This window comes from Miscanthus floridulus, unplaced genomic scaffold (genome assembly GCF_019320115.1).
Source record: "Miscanthus floridulus cultivar M001 unplaced genomic scaffold, ASM1932011v1 os_1932_3, whole genome shotgun sequence".
Taxonomy (NCBI): Eukaryota; Viridiplantae; Streptophyta; class Magnoliopsida; order Poales; family Poaceae; genus Miscanthus; species Miscanthus floridulus.
The window spans coordinates 13,295-41,265 of NW_027097997.1; the positions used below are offsets into that span (position 1 = coordinate 13,295).

The 27,971-nt window shown below is 53.1% G+C and overlaps 1 pseudogene; it reads left to right on the forward strand.

Annotated features, from left to right (window-relative positions):
- The first annotated feature begins 1,578 nt into the window (after positions 1-1,578).
- Positions 1,579-27,971, forward strand: LOC136534429 (1-aminocyclopropane-1-carboxylate oxidase-like; annotated as a pseudogene).

Here is a 27,971-nt window from a genome sequence, read left to right on the forward strand (position 1 = left end):
GCCAGGCGCGGCGCTGGGCTGGGCCGAGGCAAGGCGCGCGGCGCTGGCGTGGGAGGCTCGCTGCTGCAGGCCAGGCCGGCTTCGGCCATGGGCCCGAGAAACGAGGCGGCGGCCCGCGAAATAAGAAAGCCTTTTTCAAATTATGTTTTCAAGAGATTTTCAAATACCAGTTTTCAATATCATTTTGAGCAAGAAAATGACATCTTTTGAAAATGTACCAGAAATGAAAGTTGATTAGAATTTAATTCTCTACAACTTTGCTTTTATAACCAAAGTCAATTCTTGATAGATTTTGAATTATAAAATTCAAAGTAAATTTTAACTCAAAACCCTAATTTTGGAGAATTATTTTTAAAACCAAATTTGGTAATAATTTGAATACAAACTTTGCTCCAAAAATTGTACTAAATAATTCTAGATGATTTACAATCATAACCAAACAAGTTCTACTAACCTAGCAAGCATAATCAGGGCAAAACAACTCTAACAAGCATGTTTCGTATGTTTCGAAGCAGTATTTCAGTTATTATTTACATGGTTAGGCATGTATGATTAGGATGCTTGATGATGCATGATATGCATGATTTGCAGTGCCTAAATGCTGGCATAACACCGGGGTGTTACACACCATCAGTTGGACCTTCCTCAACATACTGAGCCAGCCATGTGAGAATATAGGAGCGTACAGCTAGGGCAACGCGGTCCTAGCATGGATCTATCGTCAGCTCTGTGTTGCCTACCAACGCAGTACAGGAGATTCCAACCTAGGAGGTTGTTCCCACCTACTACAGGTTTGGTGTTGGGAGCGATGGCCAGTCGGAAGGCCCGTTGTTCACGGTTTACCTATAAGTGCATCGATTTTTTATTTTCCTCAAACTTGATGCCGCGCTTGTGACTGACTATCCTATTCAATGTAGGCATGGAATTACGTGGACGTAGGACCGACTGCTCTGTATGTTTGGCAAGAAGCTAACGTAGTTAGAGGGGACCTGAAGCGACGGTACAGGCAGTACTCGAACACGCTAGATGTCCTGACACAGCACCAGGTAACGACCACTTTGATACTGCTAGTCGGTGTTGTTGCTTTTTTATTATTCCAAAAATATGACTGTAGTTACCTAACTTTCAGGTGAATTGATGTCCTTGGTCCAGATTCGAGCTAGAGGGGTACCTGAGTCCTCGCATCGAGGAAGAGTCGGACGAGTGGCTTTTTAATGGGTCACTAATTTTCTTCCACGTAGTCGAGATGCACTACCCTATAAGGGTGTATAGGCAGTTCAGAAGATTGCAGCCATGCCCACCGCCGCTTTACACAGCCAACAGAAAGTTGCACGGGTGCGACAACTAAAACATAATAATTTAGCAGTCATGTGCATACATACAACCACTAACTTACGTTAAACTTGTAGGTGCGATCGAAGGAACAGGTACAAGGAGAAGAATTGGGTCGTGACGCACGCCACGTTCATCCACGACTAGGACAGTCGGCAAAGGGTCTAGATCGCCGAGATACCGCCGCACGACCAACATAACTTCGACCGCTACCTCCAATTGTTGCATAGGAGTACCCGCACACATATGCAGGCCCCCTACACTAACAAGCCAATTGATGAGGACGACGACGAGGATGACATCGCTGATGCATACGACGAGGCGACAAGGATGGAGACACAGCTTCAGAGAGCCCCGCTACATAGATACGTGGTAAGAAATTTGAATTTCAATACAACTGCACGTCGATGTTCCAATGAATTGTAGCGATACGAACTTAGCTCGCTTGTGTATGTAGGCATCACAGTTGACAAGTATGTCCAACGAAGCAGCCGTGCGACTTCACGAGACTAGAGGGTAGTCGCACGGCATTCTACACGTCTTCGTCGATGTACGTTATATTCTCAAAGCCATGACAATGGTTAAATGGTTTCCATGACTCATTCATCCGTGTTTTCTTTTTTTGCCGAAAGTGAGGAGAAGCTGCAAGAAGCTGGCATAGAAGCTCAGCTGCGTAGATACTCCATGGGAGATGCTCTATGACCCGGACCTGTCTAGTTCCTTACGCTCGAGCACTATGCCGACACGAGCAGGTTCCTCCGACACGACGGCTGGTGGGACCTCTTATGTTCGTACTCCCGGCAATGCAGTGCGGAGCACGACGTTGAGGAGGACGAGGATGAGGAGGACGAGGAGGAGGACTACGATGAGATTGGGATGTCTCAGCTTGGTGATGCACCATTTCCTACACAATTCGACGAACAGGTACTTGAAACAACCATTTGCCATATACGTCACAATTACTTAAACATTGTAAGTAACGATGCCTATATTGTAATTGCAGGATCCTAGTTACACTCAGCAGTACCGCCGAGTGTACCGCCAGCGACACCGTACCGACGTTGGGTTCACCCCTAACGTGCTGCCTTCACGTCCGAAGAGGCAGCGACGTCCGCGGTACCCATATACTCCTGGGTCGTAGGAGTTCTTTAGGATGACATGATGCACTTGTACTCGGACACCCATATACTGATGGAACATGTAGTATGTCGAGTAATGTCGAACTTATGTATTGATGAACTTGTGTCGTAGTTATGACTTGCTGAACTTATGTCGAACAGAGGTATTGTCGAACTTACGATGAACTTGGGACGTGTACAAGTTAGTATTGCTGAACTTGTGTATTAATTGTCTTGTGCACTTAACCTTCCTGCTGACCTATTCGTTAAACCGACACGACGAAATAGCATGGCTCATGTGAGAACATAACAGAAGTGCCTTGTTCCATTTGCTGCCGCTTTGACCGCCACGCCATGGCTGGGGGCGCGTCAGCCTTGCCCGCGCCATGGTGGCTGGCGTGTCAGCCTTGTCGCGCCATGATGGGTGGGGCGGCACCGCCGTGCCATGATGCACCCCTGCCGCGCCCCGCCTCGTCAGCGACCAGTGGGCCGGGACGTTGCCACGTTGGCACCCCTGCCGCGCCCCTATACATGGCGTGGCAGCTTGAATTTGTCGCGCCATGCGAATAGGCGTGGCCAAAAGTGTTAGATTTGAAAAAATAAATAAACAGTGTCAGATTTAAAAAAAGTTTTAAAAAAGTGTTAAAAAAACTGTGCAGCAAGCGTATTATTTCCGGTGGTTGAGCAGTGGGAGATCATGCATGCGTGCCGATGCCCGATGGTGAGATGCGAGATGCCCGGCGCTTCACTCTCGCGTCGTTGCTGGACGGTGAGGGAGATGCCTCCCGACCTACTAATGCCTGTCACCCATGAATCGATTTGTTTAGATACATCCCCAAATAAAAATGTCACACCAATTAGAGAAAGGCGCTATGGTCCATCCACCTGCATAGGATAGTGATTTTAGAAGATAAAACATTTACAAGGTTTTAGATATATACTCCCTCTATTCTAAATTATAAGATGTTTGGCTTTTTAAATTCATTGCTTTTATTATTCATATATAAAACTGTTACAAGTCTTTGGATTAAAAAAAACAAATTTGAGCGCAGACCGAACCAAAAGTATTTTTATCTTTTCTTATTTTTATTCGTGTTGTAGCGCAATATACTCGTGGCACTTTGTACGCTTTTATATGATCTTGAGTTACCGGTTGCTTTAATTATTTAGACCGTTTTATTATTATAGTTTTCCTGCTTTGCGTAGCACCTCCATCGGTGCCTTAGATGTATGTTTGGCTGTGTCTTCGGCATAGAAAAACCATATGCTAATGACTTCATACATGTCTTTATTATGAAAAGCACCGTACATGTATATGTTTTTAGGCTACTTTTTTTTAATTATTTCGTAATGACATGTGCGAGTAATAACTTAGATAAAGCAACATACTCTCTCCATTCAAAACTATAAGTTGTTCATGTTTTTCTAGATATATAATAGTTTTTATTATGTATCTTTTTTTAACGAAAGGCTCGAGACAGTGCCAAATTCTATTTATAAAAGAAGTCACAAGGTTTGCTAATCTAAAAAAAGTAGAAACCAGTCAAGCAAAAAAAAAAGGGTGAAAAAAGTTACTCTCTGCCCAAGGAGAGGTGCAAGGCACCTTGCGCCTGCCATGAACCAAGCTTCTGCCTCTCCCTTGATCTTGTTTTGGTAGTGAAATGGTGGAAGTTTCCCTATGCCTAAATACTCTTGCATTCCTCTCATTCCACGGTTCCCACACAACAAGTAGAATTAGAGAACGAATTTCTTTCTTGGGGATGTCCACCATTCAAGCACAGTGTTGGTGAGAGACCAAGCGTTTGGGCGCACTTGCGGCCAAGTGCTCTATTCCGTGATCATCAACCAGATGCGTAGAAAACCCTAGATGACTTATAATTTAGAACGGATGGAGTATGAGTTATCTAGGTGACAGAGGTGGGAAATTTAGGTCCACACTAAAAGGTTGCTTTAGAGTATTTTCCATAAGAACATAATTAATACAAAGGGTAATTTAGCTAAAGGTTTACAATTTAGGTTATTTCTAATAGTGACACAGGGGTGTACAAGTTCAGTGTGTTATTCAATATTATCTGTTATAATATCGCCTTAGGTGGGTAATTGAGATGAAGGTTTATGTGTGGCCATTTATTTTTGTTAATGCAACTGTAAGGAGAGATATTATTGTCGAATGCCGATGATGATCAGAGTACACCAAGCACAAGGCTAGATGTTTATGTTTTGTTTCAAATAACTCGATCGTAGAATCTTTCGGCTTGGCGTGTTGACACACGAGGATCAACATGAATGCTAAAAGGGAAAAGAAAAGAGTCTCTTTCAGTAATCGTCATAAGATAGATGGGTAGCTCTGTTGGTTTAAGAAAAAAAATTATTCGTTCAAAAACGAGTGGTGGCTCTGTATATCTCTTCCTTTGGCACTTACAATGCGTAGCACTGTCGGTGCAGAGCAGAGACACAAGAGTGGCATGGAGAGAAGAGAAGAGCGGTTTCTTTCTATCGCGGGCTTGTGAAAGTCATGGCCGTCCCTTTTTGTGACGAATCATGCAATAGGACAGGTGCTTTCGCACACATGACCATAGAAGAAGGGGGGAAAAAGACAAAAGGAAGTCATAGAGACACTTGGAGCTGACGCGTACGTCCTTGGTGTGTGTTTTGTTAAGCACACCGCGCGGCCGTGGGGATTCCTGACTGCGACGAGAACGGGACAGCCACGACAGTTGTGTGGATGTCGGTTGCGTGGTCACGGTCTCGTCTACGACGGCAACCGCCAGCCCGCCACGACGAAGAAAGAGAGGGCAAGGGCGCAAGGCCAAGGCCGGCCGGCCATGCATGCATCCCGGCTTGGTAATGCATCGATTCGGAAAGCTGATTCTCTATGAGAAGTAATTGTCTTAGGGCCCGTTTTCTCAGAATTAAATTTATTCTAATAATTATAATTTAGACATAGATTAATTAAGCTAATATATTTGTATATATGGAATATATTTGTATATTTATTGTTAGACATAAAGGGACATACTTATATGTTGTATTTTTATTGTACGAAAATGAGTTGAAGAGTGTGCTATAAGTTGGAAAGTAGAATTATAGCATAATGATCTATAGAATCTATTTTCATCTCTCATCCTATGAATTTGAAATAGGTTTATTTGTGAGCTTGTCAAAGTTATGGAACGTCAAATTCTAAGTCAAATAGTTTAATCCATTAAGTAGATTTCAATTCCTCCAAAATAAAAGGATCCAAACGACCTCTTAGTGAAATTAATTCTTATTCTCTGTGAAAGCTGATTCTCTATGAGAAGTGATTCTCTTATTGAAATTGATTCTTTAGGATAAACTCTATGTATAGGGTACATGAAGTGAATCAAGAGAAAGAGAGTTACTTTTTTTAGCTCACGGCCCCTAGTCCATTCCAAAGAATCAGCCCTTCACATAATAAAAAAATCATTTATCAGTCTTCTCTTGAATTGAGCATGATGAATCGATTGTTTAGACACGTCTCCAAATAAAATTGTCACGAATTAGATGCAGGCACTGGTGGTCCATCAACCTGTGCAGAGGGTAGTGATTTTGATATATAAAACTGTTAGAAGTCTTTTGATAAAAAAACAAATTTGGGCGCAGAGACGTAGACCTAATCAAAAGTCTTTTATCTTTTGTTCTTTGCATTCGTGTTGTAACGCAATATCCATGGCACTTTGCATGCTTTATATGACCGAGAGACACCCGTCGTTTTATCTAGGGTCTGTTTGGTTCACTCCTCTTAAAGTTAAAGTTTAGCTACTAAACTTTAGTCAATTTAATTACTAAACTATCAAACAAATTAACTAAAAATAAACTAAAATAGTTTAGTCACATTAGTACTCTAAGGAGGTGCTAAAGTGTCCAGTAGACGGAGGCTACCCCTCATTATTGTCGGTCCTCTATCTTGATTTGTACATTCATTAGAAGTAGTTTGGTCTTTGTTGAACTGTTTTAATGTTCTTTAGTCACTAAAACCAAACAAGAATGACTAAAGTTTAGTCGTTGATTATAGTAGCTAAATTCTAGTCATGGGAAACCAAACAAGGCCTTAGACCGTTCCATTTATTATAGGTTTCCTGTTTTGTGTAGCACCTCCATCAGTGGCTGACATGTATGTTTGGCTGTGTCTTCGGCATAGAAAACGATATGCTAATGACTTCATACATGTCTTTATTATCGAAAAACATTGCACATACATTGTTTTTTAGATTCCTTTTTAATTATTTTATGACAAGAACAATGTAACTAGAAACCAGAATGACTTATAATTTGGAATAAAATGAGTATGAGTTATTTAGCCTAGTGCTACGTAGCGACAGCGGTGGGAAATCTAGGTCCTAGCTTAAAAAAAAGTTTTCTTAGAGTATTTTTTATAACAGATGTGTGTTACAGGTGGATAATTTAGCCGAAGGTTTAGAATCGCGGCTACTTTTGATAGTGGCACAGGGTGTACAAGTGTAGGGTATCTGTTCTGATATCACCTACTTGAGATGAAGGTTTATAGATGACCACTTTTTTTATTCTTCTTCTTAATAATGTTGTAAGGCGACAGTATATTAATGTGGAATGCCGATGATAATTGGAGTACACCGAACATATATAATAATAAGGCTATATATCACCCTGTTCGCTTGTTGGTTTCAACCAGCTCAAACCAGTCAACCAACAGTGTTTTTCTCTCACATAAAACCAGCACCAGCCAGCCCAAACCAGCCCAGAAACCAACCAACGAACAGGCCGATACGGGACTCGTGGTTCGTGTGCGGGCCTGTTCGTCTGGTATTAAAGCTAGCTGATAAGCTGATCTTAACTAATTTGTTATGAGAGAAAAATACGGTAGATTTTAACTGCTAAATCAGCTAATAAGTTTAAGCGAACAGGCCTGCAATCTCCATCAGGTCAGACGTGCATCCCGGGCCGGGACCCACGGTACGTACGCGCTTACCATCCCAGATTCCAGACCTCCCTCCTCTGCACGTGTGTGTACGTTGAACCAAAATTCTGGCAGCACCCCAGGGCCCAGGCCGCTGAGCTCGTGTGCCAGTCACGCACGCCTGACGCCGACAACAAAGCCCAAGCCCAAGCGTACCTACTACTACCTCCGGACTAGGTGGCCCATTGGCTACTGGTTAAGACGGACCATAGTCAATGGGCCTTGTCGATTTGGGCCATGGGCCGCGTGTATCGTGCGAGTCGCGGGCCGAGATATAGCGCCGGCTTCCGTTGTGTGGGCAGGGAACTTACCTCTGAAACTACCTCGTCTCTGTCTCATTCATCTGTACCTGAATCCTCCTCCTCTGAGTTCATATCAGCGCCAACACGTCACTGTGGCTCTCTATCGTCTACTACTTTTTTTTTCCTTTACAGATAAGGCCATGTTTCGATGCATATACATCTATCTTAATCCACCTCAATATACGTGTGTTGAAGTGGATTGAAACGTAATTTAGTTTAATTCCACTATAATCCACCTCAACGCATACGGCTTGAGATGAATGCATGCGCATCCCAACAAAGCCTAAGTTTATGTTTATATCGGCACTAAGACGTCCAGTGCATATCCTAATAAACTTACAATTCTCAACTTTGGGACATGCAAGTTCTGCCGTAGCCACTGTGATGGAGAAGATCAACTTTGGGACATGCAACTTCTCCACAAGGAAACGCAGCAGAAATTAGACAACCGTGCCGGGTTTCTTTTTTTCTTTTTTTTACTACAAATTAACCAACCCACCACTCGTTTAGGTTTAGCACACCACGGTGATCTCCAACTAGACCTAATCTCCATCTAAACTTCGGAACATCCAATTGCACGCACGTGAGCCAGCCTTTTTAGTTATGCCCACGTCAGCTGGGCCCCACAAAAGCGCTTTCTTCTAGGTTTATGCAGCCGGGACATCTATCTATCTATCCGTATGTGCCACAGTTATGCTACGCGGCACAGCCAATTTCACACCCGAGAAGAAGACCAACCAGCCCCGGGTGCTGTTCCTCCAATGTTCATTACTCTTCATTTTCATGTCCACGTCTTATATGATAAATAAAATATACTCCCTCCATTTCAAATTATAAGTCGCTTTGACTTTTTTAGTACATCCATTTTGCTATGCATTTAGATATAATAATATGTCTAGATACATAGCAAAATGAATGAACCAAAAAAGTCAAAGCGACTTATAATTTGGAACGGAGGGAGTACAACTTATTGCGTTACCTAGATGAATTACGGTCCGGAGGTTTACGCAGTGGTCGCGACATTTGCCTTATGTTAGAATTGGACTCTCAGCCCTCGTACCGTAATTTGTATAGTTGTATTGTGCAGATTTTGGTGTCAAGTAAATGAAGACAGATCGGGGAAAAAAATAATGTTTCCATATTGTATAATTGTATTGCAAGGTGGGACAAGGCAAACCTTAACATGATACTAGTATTTTTTTTTATTTTTTTATGGTTACACCCTCGTCTGTGCTTCGAATCTAGATATTAGAAAACTTGACAAGAAGTAAATCTTGTTTGATCCATGGAGCTAATAGTTTAGCTCATTTAGATCAAACGAGTCCAATTAATGGTCTAGCTAATCTCTTTCTCTCTAAACCTGAGCCAAGCTCAGGCCGTTCATTGGGCCACGTCACCAGTTTTTCTCGGCCGTTCAATTTACGCGGTGAGTTCGATCGAGCCGTCCGTGCAGGCACCATCTCTTTAGGCCCAGTCCCAGAGCCATCGGAATCGGGAGTTTTGCCGACGCGGCGCGAACTCGCAGGGCAGAGCCCATGCTAGATGCGCCTATGTACACCACTGTCGCCGTCTTCATCCACAACGTCCAGCTCCTCCGAGTGCTCCAGCTACGGCGGGTTCTCGTCGTCTGAGGCGGAGTCGTCGCAGCACCGCTGCTTGCGGCCCATACGCTCGAGCGTCGCCGCAGCCACGGCGGTCACCGGGGTGCGAGGCGCCCACACCCGCGCTGGAGAAGAAGGCCGGCGCCAACATCTGCGCCAAGCTGAGGGACCTCCAACATAATCCTGTGATCAGTGCCGGCCCTAAGGGTAGGGCACGAGGTGCGACGGCCGAGGGCTCAAGCGGAGAAGGGGCAAAAACCTAGATATACAAACCTCCAGGTCCTATAGTCTATTAGGTATTAACAAACTAATGAAAAGAGAGATATAGAACTGGTCATGCGGCTAAAAAAGACAACATCGATATTTTTTTACTAGTTTCCTTTCCCACGGCCCTCGGGTAGAGAGGAGGCGAGGAGTCATGCTGCACACAGCACACTCTGATTGTGAGTTCGCGACGTGCGCCTTACACACGCGGAGCTGGCGAGCCGCGCCGTCGCGAAGAGCTAGACTACCGGAGACACGAACACGGCGCACGAGGACAGCGACCAGGCAGGGCTCCACGACGACGACATCTTGATTCTTGGCTTCTTACGCATTGCGATCACCGATCAGTTGTTTAGGCCTAGGTATTTTTTTTCTTTTTTATTTTTAATCCAAATTAATTATTTATATAGTATTTCAGACTTCTAGTACTTTGTACCCATATAGTCATATTTTTTTTCTAATTCATCTGTTAGAATTTTAGAATGTAACCCAAGAAACATTTGTCATAGGTGAGAAAAGAAAACGAATATATTGTTTTTTAATCTACATTGTTTCTTAATAATTATCATACATCTACAAATATATTGCTTAATCTATATTGTTCTTCGATAATTATCAGACCTGTTAAATTAAAAATATGTTATTGAATTTGCTTTTGTTTTGTAAGTAAAATTAGCGTCTATATATTATAAGATTTTATATATGATTAAGATGCGTCGTTGCGACGAGATCGCCAGAGGGCCCTCAGAATTCTAGGACCGGCACTGCCTGTGATGAATGAAAATAATTTCACCATAGATTTAGGCTCAGTTTCAGTTATATAAGTTTCCTATTATTCATGCATTATGAGCTTGCTCCTTCTCAATTTGTCTCCCATTTGTTCAATACCTACGTACTGTCACATACATAATATGGTTGTCGGGTACCTTAGAACGGGGTACCCCGAACGAACAATCAAAGGGGTCGCTTAAGTCCCATCGAAAACAAAGTTAGAAGGTAAGCCGTGGGCCCCTCACCCGCCACGACCGGGTCCACCGAGCCCTCCGCCTCGCCTCGAGCCTCGCGCAGGAGGTCTCGGCGTCCTGACGCAATCTCCGCCTCGCGCGAGGCTCTTCGCGGAAGGCCTCGGCAGGGAACGCAATCTCCGCTTCGCGCGAGGCTCTCCACGGAAGACCTCGGCAGGGGGTGCCTTCTCCGTATCGCGCGAGGCTTCTCACGAAAGACCTTAGCAAGGAGTCCGATCTCCGTCCCGCGCGAGGCTCCGCTCTCCGTCTCGCGCGAGGCCTCATTCCCCGTATCGCGCGACACCAGCTTATCCATAGTCCGTCGCCCCCGCCTCGGCCGGTCTTCCCGACAGCACGCCATGTCTCATTAATACTTTAACCACTCCCGCAATCTCAGCCGGACAATGGCTCGACGCCATAGAATGGCCGACGGGACCTGAGGTCGCATCAACGCCATACCGGCTAGGACAGGGCACGGCGGGGATTACCGGCCACCGTGTTCTGACGCTGTGCCCACGATCAGCGCCCACACTGCACTGTGCCCCGCGATCCCCGCCTCGAAAACAACGCGACATGGGCAACTTGGTCTGGGTTATCATCGCCTCCAAGCCGGCGCACCAGGTCAGCCGCCCACTTGGGGCCTCGGCACTATGCACCAAGGTCTCGGGTATCTCGGGGTTTATGCCCGCCGAGACCCCCCACTACGGTGCAGCCTCGGCACCGACCAAGCCTCGGCCTCGCACACAGTCCGTCCACACTGGCTTGCACGTCCACCGCCGCACCCACTCTGAGGCAGTCCCAGGGCTCTCACGACGCACAGGATCGGATGGGACTGGCACGCCGCCCCAGTGCTCCAAGGACGGACCACTCCGATGACCACGCCGCCACAGGAACAGGCCACAGGGCTCGGACATGCCGCCCCTGTTGGCACGACGCCGCATAGTTAAACACATGTACTATCCTTGTCCTCCCTTCAACTATAAAAGGAGAGGACTTGGGCCACTTAGAGGGGGAGAAAAAGGGGACGAACGGAGAAGAACACCTTGTAACACCCACGCACACACATCCTAGCCGCCTGAGAGCAACATCTCAAGCGGCCTACGTGACACCTTGCCGAGACCTGGGACTAGCTCCCTCTCTCCCCTAGCTTGTAACCCCCTACTACAAGCACTTCGGTGCGAGGAATACAAGATCGATCTCTCAGACTGGACGTAGAGCATCGATTGTCCGAACCAGTATAAACCTTGTGTCTCTTTGCATCACCATCCGGGATTAGGGGCACACAGTTCAAATTCACTGGTTGGTTGAGGACCCCCTGGTCCGAAACACCGACAGTTGGCGCGCCAGGTAAGGGCCTCTGCATGTCAGTTTTGTCATCCCTGCAAGTTCCAGATGGCAGACCCCGTACGACCATTGCATCTCGGCACAGTGGTTTGGTTTGGGAGCCTAGAGTTCATGTCCCTAGGGCATGAGTACGACATGGTACTCCTCACTCCTCGAGCCCCACCAACCGACGATGAAGTCGCGCACCGGCAGCCCAGGCGCAGGCGGCGCCCGGGCGGCCGCTCTTGCCGCGCTCGCCAGACACAACGCGAGCAATACCACCCCGACGCTATGCGAATCTAGGGCGGCACGCCGCTCCCCACCGATATCCTACGCCCAGCTGTTGGCACGGGGTCCCTGGCTCGGGACCTGTCTAGCCTGAGCTTGGACAAAGGAAAATCACCGATGGCACACGGCGATGCCCAGCCATCAAGCTCCGCTCCACCACTCCCCGAGGAGCCGATCCCGGCGGAGTAGAGTCTGGCGACGGCACCATCCCCATACCCCTTTGGGTTGAGAAATGCCACCACCTCTTACGCCTATGCTTACACTACCGCTCACGAGGATCCCTCAGAACGCTGCCAGCGCTTCATTCTCGACCTAAGCACCCACGCTGACTCCTCGGAGGAGGACAAGGCATGGCCCGGAGTGGATTTCTCCGAACTCCACGACCCTGGGGCTATGCGCCAGTTCTTGGCCGTGAGCGACTACTGCTTAGGCTACTCTGACTCCGACGATGAAGGCACCTATGACCCCACTCGCGAGTGTTTTCACGTCGGGCTCGGGATGTCGAGAGTGGGCGAGGAGGACGAGGGGGCAGGTAGCCATTCCCCGCTTCGCCCAGGTACAAGCGCTGCCACACCTCCACGCATTGTCCTGCTGGCCGCACGAAACGAGACCCCCACCCTTGCGCGACCTCAACGCCCAGACCTGGAACAACTCCGTGAGCTCCAGGCCAAGGTCAAACAAGACCAACTCCTGCTGCAGCAGCTTTGAGACACTCTTGAACAGGAACAGCGAGGTCGCGGTGAAGGCGGGGGAGCCCGACGGAGGGCCCATGATGTGCATCACCGCATCCATGATGACGAAGGGAGTGAGCAATCCCCAGTCTTCAATCGCGCTAGCCAGAATGTCATGGCTGCGACAATGCTGGTCCGCGCAATGCTCGAGCCTTCTACCATGAAGGGGCGGTGGGTCCATGTCGAGCTCCGGGATCTCCTAGAGACCGCCGCGGTTCAGCAGGCCAAGAGTTCCGCCTCCCGACGGCACGGGGGCGTCTCGAACCTGCCCACAGCACCGCCTCGGTAGGACAGGGAAGCCTCGGCTCGTCCTGAACCTGCTCAAGCGCCGATAGCCCACATGGTCCCCGTGCTTCTGGACCGCTTCAGCAATCGACGCGAGGTGCAGGGAGACCATGAGGTGGTCAGCAGGTGACGACGGCACGACAACGAGGGGCCCGCTCGGGGCTACCACCCACACCGAGGCGGTCGCTACGACAGCGAGGAGGACCGCGGTCCTTCTCCTAAACCGCTAGGCCCTTGGGTCTTCAACAGGGCCATCCGCGCTGCCCTTTTCCCGGCCTGGTTTCGGCAACCAGCCAATCTCGCGAAATACAGCGGTGAGACCAACCCCGAACTCTGGCTTGCCGATTACCGCTTGGCCTGCCAGCTAGGTGGTGCGGATGATGACCTGCTCATCATCTGCAACCTCCCCTTGCTCTTGTCAGACTCAACGCGAGCCTGGCTCGAGCACCTTCCTCCCTCACAAATCCACGACTGGCGCGACTTGGTTAGGATCTTCGTTGGGAACTTCCAAGGCACATACGTGCGCCCTGGGAATTCCTGGGATCTTAAAAGCTGTCGTCAGAAGCCGGATGAGTCTCTCCGAGACTTCAGCCGACGCTTCTCCAAACAGTGCACCGAGTTGCCCAGCGTCGGCGACTCGGAGATCGTCCAGGCTTTTCTCTCTGGCACCACCTGCCGAGACCTGGTTCGGGAGTTAGGTCGGAACGTGCCGCGCACCGCTATTGCGCTCCTCGACATCGCCACCAACTTTGCCTCGGGTGAGGAGGTTGTCGGAGCCATCTTCCCCGACAGCGACACTAAGGGAAAACGGTGGGACGAGGCCCTCGAGGCCTCGGCCCCCCACCTCCCCAAGAGAAAGAAAAAGGGGCGCCTAGGGAAGCAAGAGGTCCTGGAGGCTGATCTGGTCGGGGCCGCAGAACACAAGAATCCCCGAGGCCCCATAGGCCCTAGGCCTTTCGACGACATGCTCAAGAAACCCTGCCCTTACCACCAAGGCCCGGTCAAGCACGCCCTCGAGGATTGCTCCATGCTGTGACGTTACTACGCCAGGCTCGGGCTCCCCGACGATGACGCCAAGCAGAAGGGCACCGGCGACCGGGACGAAGACAAGGACGACGGGTTCCCCGAGGTACGCAATGTCTTCATGATCTTCGGTGGACCCTCGGCGTGCCTTATGGCGCGACAGCGCAAGAGGGAATGCTAAGAAGTCTTCTCGATCAAGGTGGCCACCCCCCAGTGCCTTGACTCGTCTTGGGAGGCGATCACCTTCGATCGAGATGACCACCCTGACCATGTTCCAAATCCCGGGCAGTACCCACTGGTCGTCGACCCAATCATCGGCAACACCCGACTCTCTAAGGTGTTGATGGACGGAGGCAGTGGCCTCAACATCCTCTACGTCAATACCCTGGAGCTCTTGGAGATCGACCGGTCGAGGCTCCAAGGCAGCGTCGTCCCCTTCCACGGCATCGTACTCGAGAAGCGCACGCGACCCATCGGGCGCATCGACCTTCCTGTCTGCTTCAGCACCCCCTCCAACTACCGCAAGGAAGTCCTTACCTTTGAGGTAGTCGGGTTCGGGGGAGCCTACCACGCCATCCTGGGGCGGCCATGCTATGCCAAGTTCATGGCAGTACCCAACTATACCTACCTCAAGCTCAAGATGCCAGGCCCTAGCGGTGTCATCACGATTGAGTCCACGTATGAACATGCATACGACTGCGACGTCGAGTGCATCGAGTACGCCGAGGCTCTTGCGGAGGCCGAGACCCTCATAGCCCACCTCGACCAACTCAGTGGCGAGGCGCCTGACTCCAAGCGTCGCACAGGGGCATTTGAGCCCGCGGAGGCCATCAAACTCGTCCCGGTCAACCCCGCCTGCCCCGACGATCGAGCGCTGAGGATCAGCGCCACCCTCGACATCAAATAGGAAGCTGTGCTCGTCGACTTCCTCCATGCGAATGCCGACATATTCGCATGGAGTCCCTCGAACATGCCGGGCATACCGAGGGAGGTCGCCGAGCATGCCCTGGACATCCGGGCTGAGTCTAGACCGGTGAGGCAACACCTGCGCTGCTTCGACGAGGAAAAGCGCAGGGCCATCGAAGAGGAGGTACAGAAACTCTTGGTGGCCGGGTTCATCAAGGAAGTGTCCCACCCAAAGTGGTTGGCTAACCCCGTATTAGTCAAGAAGAAAAATGGGAAATGGAGGATGTGTGTAGACTACACCGGTTTGAACAAAGCCTGTCTAAAGGTCCCCTTCCCATTACCCTGAATCGATCAAATCATTGATTCCACTGCAGGGTGCGAGACCCTGTCTTTCCTTGATGCGTATTCTGGTTACCATCAAATCAAGATGAAAGAATCTGACCAGCTCGCGACTTCTTTCATCACACCATTCGGCATGTACTGCTACGTGACGATGCCCTTCGGCCTCAGAAACGCAAATGCCACGTACCAGCGGTGCATGACCCAGGTCTTTGGTGACAACATTGGGTGGACCGTCGAGGCCTACGTAGACGACATCGTGGTCAAGACCAGAAAGGCCGAGGGTCTCATCGACGACTTGAGGATAACCTTCAAATGCCTTAGAGAGAAGGGCATCAAGCTCAATCCCAAGAAGTGTGTGTTCGGGGTCCCCCGAGGCATGCTCTTGGGATTCATAGTCTCGGAATGCGGCATTGAAGCCAACCCAGAGAAGGTCTCGACCATAACTAGCATGGGACCAATCAGAGACCTTAAGGGAGTACAGAGGGTCCTGGGATGCCTTGCGGCCCTGAGCCACTTCATCTCATGCCTCGGCGAAAAAGGTTTGCCTCTGTACTGACTCTTGAGAAAATCTGAGCGTTTTTCTTGGACCCCCAAGGCTGAAGCAGCCCTCGACAGACTCAAGATGCTGCTCACAAATCCTCCCATCCTGGTACCCCCGGCCAGGGATGAGGCCCTCTTACTCTATGTTGCCGTAATGACCCAAGTGGTCAGCGCTGCCGTAGTGGTAGAGAGGCAGGAAGAGGGGCATGCTCTGCCCACCCAACATCCTGTTTATTTCATCAGCGAGGTGCTCTCCGAGACCAAAGCATGCTACCCCCACATCCAGAAGCTGATCTATGCCGTGATCCTGGCCCGGCACAAATTGCGTCACTACTTCGAGTCGCACCCAGTGACTGTGGTATCATCTTTCCTCCTAGGCGAGATAGTTCATAACCGGGAGGCCTCGGGCAGGATAGCCAAGTGGGCCATCGAGCTTATGGGGGAAACCTTGACCTTTGCACCTCAAAAAGCGATCAAGTCTCAGGTCTTGGTCGATTTCGTGGCTGAATGGATAGACACCCAATTGCCACCGGCTCAAACTCAGACGGATTGCTGGACCCTATACTTCAACGGATCCCTGATGAAAATTGGGGCAGGTGCGGGTCTATTGTTCATCTCGCCCCTCGGAGTACACATGTGCTACATGGTGTGGCTCCACTTCACCGCCTCCAACAACGTGGCAGAGTACGAGGCCCTCATCAATGGCTTACAAGTCGCCATCGAACTTGGGGCATGGCGCCTCGACGTTCGAGGCAACTCGCGGCTCATCATAGATCAAGTGATGAAGGAGTCGAATTGCCTCGACCCCAAAATGGAGGCTTACTGCAAGTTGGTACGACGCCTAGAAGACAAGTTCGATGGTCTCGAACTAAATCACATTGCGCGGAAGTACAACGAGGCCACCGACGAGCTAGCAAAGATGGCCTCGGCACAGGCCCCGGTCCCCCCGAACGTCTTCGCCAGAGACCTCCACACGCCTTCCATTGACTACACCTCGACGACAGAGGTGGGCCCACCTGTGGGACCCACGGCAAAGCTCGATGCCCCCTCTGCTGCCGAGACCCCCTCGACCGAGCCCGAGGTCATGGAAGTCAACACCGAGCCTCCGCAGACTGATCAGGACGCGGATTGGCGAGTCCTGTTCCTCGATTGGCTTGATGGGGGGAGCTCCCTGACAACAGAACCAAAGCGCGACGACTTGCACGCCGAGCCAAGACCTATGCCCTCTACAATGATGAATTGTACAGGCGAAGTCCCTCAGGTGTCCTCCAACGATGTATCAGTTCCGAGGCGGGCCAAGCCCTGCTTTGGGACTTACACGCAGGCGCCTACGGGCACCATGCGGTGCCTCGGACGCTCGTAGGGAACGCTTTCCGCCAAGGGTTCTACTGGCTAACGGCGGTCGCCGATGCTACCAAGCTAGTACGCTCCTACGAAGGATGCCAGTACTATGCTCGGTAGACACATCTCCCAGCCCTAGCCCTGCAAACCATCCCCATCACATGGCCGTTCGCCGTGTGGGGGCTCGACATGGTCGGGCCTCTACAAAAGGCCCCCAGGGGGCTACACCCATCTGCTGGTATCAATCGACAAGTTTTCCAAATGGATCGAGGCTCGTCCAATCAATCGAATCAAATCCGAGCAGGCGGTGCTATTCTTCACTGACATTATCCACAGGTTTGGGGTCCCCAACACCATCATCACCGACAACGGGACACAGTTCACTGGCAAAAAGTTCCTGACGTTTTGCGACGACCACCACATCCATGTGGCCTGGTCGGTCATAGGACACCCAAGGACCAACGGCCAAGTAGAGCGTGCCAACTGCATGATCCTACAAGGCCTCAAGCCAAGGATTCACAACTGGTTGAAAAAGTTTGGCAAGAAATGGCTCGCCGAACTCTCGTCGGTGATCTAGAGCCTAAGGAACACTCCAAGCCGAGCCACGGGGTTCACGCCTTTCTTCCTGGTCTATGGGGCTGAGGCCATCCTCCCCACCGACTTGGAATATGGTTCCCCGAGGCTACAAGCCTATAACGAACAAAGTAACCGCACCACCCGAGAGGACGCCCTTGATCAACTGGAGGAAGCCTGAGACTGTCACGCTACTACACTCGGCCAAATACCAGCAGAGCCTACGGCGCTATCAGGCCCGACACGTCCGAGGCCTGAGACTTGAAGGTAGGCGACCTGGTGTTGAGGCTAGCATAGAGCAACAAGGGTCGCCACAAGCTGACCCCCCCATGGGAAGGAGCGTACATCATCGCCCAAGTACTGAAGCCCGGAACCTACAAGCTGGCCAACGAGAAGGGCGAAGTCTTCACCAACGCTTGGAACATAGAACAGCTACTGTCGCTTTTATCCCTAAATTTCCAAGCATTGTATATGTCGTTTCTCGAAATACAATTAAAAAGCATTCTTTAGTTGGTCTAATTTTTCGAGAAACCCCCCGAGCCCATCGTAGGTCTCGGCGGTATAGTAACACTGACAAGGGAGACTCGGCTCTGCCTCGGCAGAACTGAGCCTCCCTCGAGAGCTAGATGGGGGACTCCCCCCTAGGTCCCACGCACCATTCTTTAGTTGTTTTTCGTAAAAATTCCTACACCAAGACTCTAGCAGGCTCTAACGAATCAGTTGTAAAAACTCCTCGGACCAAGGTCTGTTTCCTAAGCAAGAGGCTGGTAGAGTCGTGAGATGGCCTACGCCCCTAGGCTATGGCACTCCCTCACTACCTCTCGCTCAAGGGATGGCTTAGGCCCCAAGGGGGTGTTTTGCAAACGAAATCCGATCAGGAGCAACAGAGGGCAGAGGCTCGAAAACATAAGAAAAACAACTAAGAAACACAAATACTTCAAAAATAAAGGCCTCGATGGCCACAAGCGTTACGATACAAAAAATAACCCCTACTCTATTTTTACATAGCCCCCAGGGCCTAGATCAAGGCTCAGGGCCTTCAGCACCGGCAGATGGTAAGGGAGGAACCACCTCCTCTTCGAAGAGCGTCGCCAGCGCCGTGCCAGGGCCTTCCGCCACCTCCATCAGCTTTGTGACCACCGCGTCCGCCTCCTCCTCGTCATCAGGTAGGACATACCCATCACTGATGGCTAGGAGGTCGACGCCGACTGTAGTGAGAAGAGATTATGGCCAGCGCGCGCTTGACACCCGTGTGCAGCGCTCCTCGGAGTCGCTCGCGCATCTGGTTGCTCAGTGCAATCAAACGGCTCCCCAGGGAGCTACCTGACTGAACCCCTTCAACCTCCAGGGCCTCGTAGGCAGAAAGGGCAGCACGCTTCAGCGCTTCATGCTCCCCGATCTCGGTCTCGAGCACCGTCTGCACCTGCGCTGGAAGCCTCAGGCGGCCCGAGTAACCTCCGCCTCTGACTCTGCACCAGCGGAAAATGGAATGAGGTCGAGCGAGAGAGAAAACAAGGGAGTTAGGGGCGGAAACCCACGGAACTCACCCTTGGCCTTCTGCTCCCAGCGTCGGGTCTCGACCTGACAGGCCTCGGTTTTCTCCTTCCAGCGCAGGGCCTCGGCCTGGAAGCCTCGGCCTCCTCCTTCAAGCGGTGGGCCTCGACCCAAGAAGCCTCGGCCGCCCTGGAAGCTTCACTCCCTAGCTCTGTGTCACGCAAGGGAGTTAGGGAGTGAACATAAGAAAAAGAAAACAAAATGAGGGGACTAAAACTCACCCTCGACCGTCCACCTCCAAACCATAGCCTCGGTCCGTGAGGCCTCAGCTGCAGCAAGGGCCTCATCCAAGGCACCTTTCATCAGCTGGTGCGCCCTCTATTCCACCCCCAGCTGCCCCATGATATCCGCGGCCGAGGCCGTAGCTTCAACGGCTCGGCCCCTAAAGGCATCCCGATCTCTGACCGCACGGGTGAGCTCCTCCTCCAACTCCTCCACCCACGCCGCCAGAGGGGCGAGCTGCGTCTGGGCCATGGCCGCCTCGACCTTCGCGTTGGCACAACGAAGGCGGAGGTCCTCTACCTCCACGCTCTGCGCCGACAGGAGCTCGTTGGCACCAGCAAGAAGGCCCTTCTGCTGCTGAAGCTGGTCCTAGACGCCCCTCTCCCGCGGGAGAAAGACTGACTTCCCAAGGGACCGGGTTTCGAGCTCCTGGGCAACTCTAGGCAGTTCATCGGCCACCACGGATAGCGCCATCCATAGCGACCGCTCCACCAGTTGGCGGTATCGCTCGAAGGTGCCCCAGCGCCCGCCCTCGGCTGCGTCCTCGAGGGCGAACAGAGGCTCCCCCTCAGGGTCGTCCCGGCTCCGCCACAGTACCCGCGGGTGATCCCACCCACGAGGCTCAGGTCGCACCCGCACGAGGGCCGAGTTTCCTTCATCTAAGAGTGGTGCCGGCTGCTCCACGGCATCGGTCTCCTCGACATCGACCACCTCCCGCACCCGAGAAGTATCGTCGGAGGAGATTGGATAGACCTCCGCCTCCCGGGCGCTCTCTCGCAACAACGGCGGGCCCTAAACCAAGGGCGCCACCAAGGCCTCCGCTGCCTGCATCTCCACCTCCTGGACAGACGGCCTCGCCACCATCATGATGGCCTTGGTGATCTCGGGGGCTCCGACCTCTACAATTATGGCCTTAACGGTCTCGGGGGCTTTGGCCTCTGCCATCGTGGCCTCGGCAGACGCAGAGACACTGACCGCGGCCACTACGGTCTCAGCGGTCGTGGGCGCCGTGGCCTTCGTCGCCTTAGCCTCAGAGACCCCGGGGGCCTCGGCAATCAAGGGCACGCCGGCCCCATCCGACTCGTGAGCCTCGCCCCCACTGAGGCGGAAGCGCTCCCTCCCTCGTCTGTGTAGGGGTCGCCTCGACAACCCCTCCTTGGGCGGCCGGCCCCTTTGGGTCGACCCTCGCCGACGCCGCGCCGTGTTGGATAGCGGCTTGTGCCTCCGCCACCCAGTGGGCGAAGGAGCCGGGGCTCGCCTTAAGCGCCTTAAGGGGCACCAAGGGGAGCTCGTCCGCAGGTCGCTTTTGACTAAGGAAAAATAACCTACAGGGTCAGCGCGAGACCAAAAAGGTGAACGGAATGCACTATGACCCCACCAAAAATACACTAACCTTGAACGGGGCGACAACCGCTTTCGCCACGGCAAACCTCGTCCGCAACGGCGGAGGCAGCGGCAGAGGCGTCGCCTCCGTATCCATCGGCGCCGGTCCGTCCTCGATGGACCCCGGCGCCCCTTCGGTCCTCTGTAGGGGCGGTGGCGTCACCTCCACCACTGCTTGTTCCACCACGACCACCGAGCCCAGCGGGCTAACGGCACATTTGCCCAATGCCCGCGCCTCGGGCGTGTCGGCCTCGGCCCCGGAGCCGGCAACCGCCGACCCTGGGTCCGCTTCTCTTCCTCCTCCCGGGAGTGCCGGGCTGCTTGCCAACACCCCGGGCACCACCTCCACTACGTCAGGAAGGTGGTCCAGGGGACCTCGCCCCACCTTGCCCCCATCATCCCCATCCGAGGCCTCCGTCGACAGCGACGTCAACGGGGATTCCTCCAGCGGGAGACCCTCCTTCCTTTGTTGACGGCGGCGCTTATCCAGCTCCTCACGCGTGAGGAGTTGCTTCGTGCGCTTCGCCGCCTTGGCGTCTTTCCGTTTTTTCTACGTGTCGGCGTGCGCGTGGTTGATCGCCCGCCGCCTCGTGTCCTCGGGAACGGGTGGAGGAGAGGAGCGCACGTCCCTCATCCCCTATAGGAATGACGGACGCGCATAAGGAAATAAGGGGTAAGGGGAGATTGAGGAGGCTCGGAGGCTACAAGCGGCATGCGACTTACCAGCGAGAGGAACCCCCGCGACGGCCGCATCACGATAGGGGTCAAGTTGCCGCCCCTCAGCTTTGCCTCTACCGTCTCCCCCACCCTGACGAAGAATTTCCTCGTCGGAAAAGGGCAGAGGAGGACATCCGGGTGCCCTCAATGGGCTCACCCGGCTTCATCTCGAATAGCCACCGGCGCCGAGCCATCAGCGGCAGCACCCTCCGGCGGTGGAAGGAGACCACGACCATAGCCACGGTGAGACCGTGGCCCCGCAGCCTCGCCTAGCCCTGTCTAGAAGCGGCTGCAGCTTGGGCTGGTCGTCCTTTGGGACGTCCGTACTTCCATCTCTTCGGGCAACTCTCCACAATCCGCCCAGTGTAAGGGGGAAGTCCTCCATCGTTGTTGCGGAGGTAGAACCAACTCGTGTACCACCGGCGATTGGAGGACGCGAGTTGGGCTGGGATATAGAGGTGTAGGCGGTCCTGACGCACTTGGAGAGTGCAGCCGACGGCCCTCGTCGCCTTCCTCTTACCCGACGTGCCCGTCGGCTTGGTGGTATGCCCCGCCCGGAATAGGTGGAGCCACAACTCCCAATGGGGAGCAATCCCCAAATACCCCTCGCAGACGGCAACAAAGATAGCCGCCTGAGCGATGGAATTGGGATTGAAGTTGTGGAGCTCCACGACGTAGTAGTGCGGGAGCGCCCGCATGAACCGGTCCGCCAGGACGCCGAGGCCACGCTCGTGGAAGGAGACGAAGCTCACGATGTAGCCGTCGCGAGGCCTCGGCTCTGGCTCGCCGTATGGAGCAATCCACTCTGGCCTGGTGGGGTCTGTCACCGGGCGAAGGAGTCCACCGTCGACAAGCGACTGAAGCATCTCCTCGGTGACGTCCGATGGGTCCTAGGGGTCCGCCTCGACAACGACGATGTCGTTGGCCATGGGTGCGATGGAGGAATCGGGTGCGGCAGCGAGTTTTTTCTCTCTCTCCCACGCTCTCGCTTTTTTCTCGCTTTCTCCCTAGGCTCGCTCTTCTCTCCTCTTCTTCCCGGCACCCGCTGCTCTAGCGACGGCTCGACAGAGGCGGTGCTAATGCAGGCAAGGTAAGACGAGGAGGGGCGAGACTCTTAGGGTATTTATGCAGGGAGGAGGCGAAACGAACGGGCGACGAAATCAGGGAGATTTTCCCCCCGATTCGGTGCAGTTAACCATGAGCCGATTTCGCTGGCCCACGCGCCCACGTCTCCCGCATTAAATGTGAGGACAGTTACGTCCCATCCACCACATCATGCTCGGCCACTATGGCAGCAGGCGCCGTTTCGTCTCCCCATGAAACCGCCTCAAAAGGTGCGCCACCCGTTGCCGAGCCAATGGGGAAGATATTCCCCGCGGCCTATTCCTTTCGTATGAAGGAACTAGACTCTGAGCCTATTACGATCCAGGGGTTCGAAGGCTGGGCCCCAAAGGGTTTCGACAGCTGCCCTAGGATAACAGAGTCAGGGACGACCACGGGCGAGCCCATACGGGACCGAGGCCCAAGCAAGCGAAACGCTTGGGACGCCCAAAGTCATGTCCGAGACCGGAGGAAAGTCTCCGAATGGGATCCCACTGTAGGGAGACATCGAGCCACCGAGGCCTAGTGAACGGCCTCGGCACCCACTAGAGAAATCCTCTGGTACTCTTGGAGTGTGTCTCTGGACCGCTAGCCGTCCCCTAGCGAATGGGGTACGGGCCTCCACTCGGACTACCTGATAACAGCTCACTAGAAGTGCCACCGCTCGTGCCCATCGAGGGTAGCGAGGCACATTCCACCCCTCCTTCTGAGCGAAAAGGAAGCGTGAGGGTCGCACAAAAAAGTCAGGGGAACCCCCGATAGCCTTCTCGCTCTACGCAGAGGCTAAGGGGCTCTTCCTACAACCTTGCCGAGACCCAGCGACCCGGCTCACACTCAAAGGGGCTCGGCAAAACAAACCCTCCTTTCGAGCGAAAAGGAAGCGTGAGGGTCGTACAAAAAGACAGGGGAGCTCCTGATGGCCCTCTCACCCAGTGCAGAGGCTAGGGGGCTCTTCCTACAAATACGCCGAGACCCCACAACTCGGGCTCACGCCCAAAAGGGGCCTCGGCAAACAAACCCTCATGCGCGAGGGGCGTATAAAAAGTCAGGGGAACTCCCGACGGCCCTCTCTCTCCACGCAGAGGCTAGGGGCTCTTCCTGCAACCTTGCCGAGACCAGAATGGGCTCGGCAAACAAACCCTCCGTCCGAACGAAAAGGATATGTGAGGGTCAGATGAAAAAGTCAGGGGACCCCCGACCGCCCTCTTGCTCCAGGCGGAGGCTCGGGGTCTCTTCTTGCACCCAAGACCAAGACAAATGGTCCTAGCCCACGCTAGAGGTTTAATTACAAAACACGATAAAGGGCACCGAGCCCGTTACGGTCCAGGGGTTCGAAGGCTGGGCCTCCAAGAGGTTTCGACAGCCGCCCCAGGGCAACAGAGTCAGGGACGACTTTGGGGCGAGCCTACGAATGGCCCAGGCCCGAGCGAACAGTCACTCGGGGTGTCCTAAGTTGTGTCCGAGACCGGTAGGGAAGTCTGGATCCCACCGTAGGGAGGCACCGAGCCACCGAGGCCCAGCGAACGGCCTCGGCACCCACTAGAGAAACCCTCTGGTACTCTTGGAGTGCGTCTTTGGACCGCTAGCCATCCCCTAGCGAACAGGGTACGGGCCTCCACTCGGACTCACCCGATAACAGCTCACCGGAAGTGTCCACGCTCGTGCCCATCGAGTGTAGCCTGGCACATTCCACCCCTCCTTCCGAGCGAAAGGAAGCGTGAGGGTCGCACCCAAAGTCAGGGGGGACCCCTGACGAACCTCTCGCTCTATGCAGAGGCTAGAGGGCTCTTCCTGCAGCCTCGCCGAGACCCCCGCAACCCGAACTTGTGATTATGGGCTCGGCAAATGCGATAAAAACCACTCGCTCAAACGCGAAAATGAAAAAAGCCCTTGGAGGAGTAACTCCACTCCTCTAGGGCCTCGGGGGCTACACCCGGCGGGTGCACTCGCGCGCACCCACCGGAACCTCAAAAAACAAAACCCAGTTCCTACAGAGCGGGTATAAACCAAGCCTCGGCAAACCCTTAGGGAGAGTGCGCGCACTCCCCCGGAGGCTCGGGGGCTACTGTCGGGTACCTTAGAACGGGGTACCCCGAGCGAACAATCAAAGGGGTCGCTTAAGTCCCATAGAAAACAAAGCTAGAAGGTAAGCCATGGGCCCCTCACCCGCCACGACCGGGCCCACCGAGCCCTCCGCCTCGCCTTGAGCCTCGCGCAGGAGGTCTCGGCGTCCTGACGCAGTCTCTGCCTCTCGCGAGGCTCTCCATGGAAGGCCTCGGTAGGGAACGCAATCTCCGCTTCGCGCGAGGCTCTCCACGAAAGGCCTCAGCAGGGGGTGCCTTCTTCGTATCACGCGAGGCTTCTCACGAAAGGCCTTAGCAAGGAGTCTGATCTCCGTCCCATGCGAGGCTCCGCTCTTCATCTCGCGCGAGGCCTCATTCCCCGTATCGCGCGAGACCAGCTTATCCATAGTCCGTCGCCCCTGCCTCGGCCGATCTTCCCGACAGCACATCATGTCTCATTAATACTTCAACCACTCCTGCAATCTCAGCCGGACGATGGCTCGACGCCACAGAATGGCCGACGGGACCTGAGGTCGCATCAACACCATACCGGCTGGGACAGGGCACGGCGGGGATTACCGGCCACTGTGTTCTGACGTTGTGCCCACGATCAGCGCCCACACTGCACTGTGCCCCGCGATCCCCGCCTCGAAAACAACACGACATGGGCAACTTGGTCCGGGTTATCATCGCCTCCAAGCCGGCGCACCAGGTCAGCCGCCCACTCAGGGCCTCGGCACTGTGCACCAAGGTCTAAGCTATCTCGGGGTTTGTGCCCGCCGAGACCCCCCACTGCGGTGCAGCCTCGGCACCGACCAAGCCTCAGCCTCGCACACAGTCCGTCCACACCGGCTTGCACGTCCACCGCCGCACCCACTTCGAGGCAGTCCCAGGGCTCTCATGACGCACAGGATCAGATGGGACTGGCACGCCGCCCAGTGCTCCAAGGACGGACCACTCCGACGACCACGCCGCCACAGGAATAAGCCACAGGGCTCGGACATGCCGCCCCTGTTGGCACGACGCCGCATAGTTAAACACATGTACTATCCTTGTCCTCCCTTCAACTATAAAAGGAGAGGACTTGGGCCACTTAGAGGGGGAGAAAAAGGGGACGAACGGAGAAGAACACCTTGTAACACCCACGCACACACATCCTAGCCGCTTGAGAGCAACGTCTCAAGCGGCCTACGTGACACCTTGCCGAGACCTGGGACTAGCTCCCTCTCTCCCCTAGCTTGTAACCCCCTACTACAAGCACTTCGGTGCGAGGAATACAAGATCGATCTCTCAGACTGGACGTAGGGCATCGATTGCCCGAACCAGTATAAACCTTGTGTCTCTTTGCATCACCATCCGGGATTAGGGGCACGTAGTTCAAATTCACTGGTTGGTTGAGGACCCCCCGGTCCAAAACACCGACAATGGTATTTTGTTCTTTCATAAGCAATGAGAAAGCAAGCTGTCTATTTCACAATTGCACATGTTTTGTACCGCAGCACAATAATAAATCTTCCTCACACTAATTATATTTGTTTTGACAATGTATTTTGCTTCAACTTCACCTACAGACTATATGTTTTTTTTAAAACAAAACGGTAAGACATGTCAACACTAAGACCGTGTAATATGTGAAGAATTCAGAATGTCTTAAACTGTTGAAATTTATTGCACTTTCATTGTTTTCCAGTCAGCCTTGCCGATGCACAGTTGCACACTACCGCTCTATGTGTAGTAAAGTCTGCTTTATACAAAACCTGGCCGAATACCTGGTACCAGTCTATTCTTTTCTACATCAATTGTTACATGAACTTTTTTTCATTAGCTTAATCGACTACTATCAGGGTGAAGAAGCCAGAAATTAAATTTGAGGGAAGCCAACTTAATGCAAATGCCCAATATTCAAGCAAGACGCATCTACTTGACATCCCTTTTCTACTGCAAGCCCAAGATCAATGTTCACCGGAAAAAACACCCTGACCTGGACGATGTTGTAAGGCGCGGCTTGGGTTTCTAGTTATTAGTTAGGGAATTTTGCTGCAGGACATCGCTAAAAAGCCTAATATGCTGACGGACACCGCTAAGAGCGAAATTTGCCAAGTACCATTACAAAATCGCGTCCATTTGCTGAAACACACCGCACCGAATATTTTATTCATTTATCAGATTTGCGGAGAGAGAAGGTGAGGAAAATGACTCTTCTGCCCTCGTCTTCAACCTTGGGCGCACGCTGGAGGCGCTCGTCGACGCGGAGCGGCGTGGCGAGGAGGTGGCGCCCGTGGACGACCTGGACTGGGAGGACATCTTCTACATCCACGATGGCTGCCAGTGGCCGTCCGACCTGCCGGCGTTCAAGGAGACCATGCGCGAGTACCGCGCCGAGCTGCGGAAGCTCGCCGAGCGCGTCATGGAGGCCATGGACGAGAACCTCGGCCTCGGCAGGGCCAGCATCAAGGCTGCCTTCTCTGGCAACGGCCGGCACGAGCCCTTCTTCGGCACCAAGGTCAGCCACTACCCGCCGTGCCCACGCCCGGACCTCATCACGGGCCTGTGCGCGCACACCGACGCCGGCGGCGTCATCCTGCTGTTCCAGGACGACAGGGTCGGCGGCCTGGAGGTGCTCAAGGACGGCCAGTGGACCGACGTGCAGCCGCTCGCGGGCGCCATCGTCGTCAACACCGGCGACTAGATCGAGGTGCTCAGTAACGCCCGCTACCGCAGCGCGTGGCGCTGCGTGCTGCCCATGCGCGACGGCAACCGCCGCTCCATCGCCTCCTTCTACAACCCGGCCAACGAGGCCACCATCTCGCCGGTGGCGGTGGCCAGCGGCGGGGAGGCGTACCCAAAGTACGTGTTCGGCGACTACATGGACGTGTATGCCAAGCAGAAGTTCCAGCCCAAGGAGCCTAGGTTTGAAGCCGTGGGCAGCCCAAGGTTGAAGACGAGGGCAGAAGAGTCATTTTCCCCACCTTCTCTCTCCGCAAATCTGATAAATGAATAA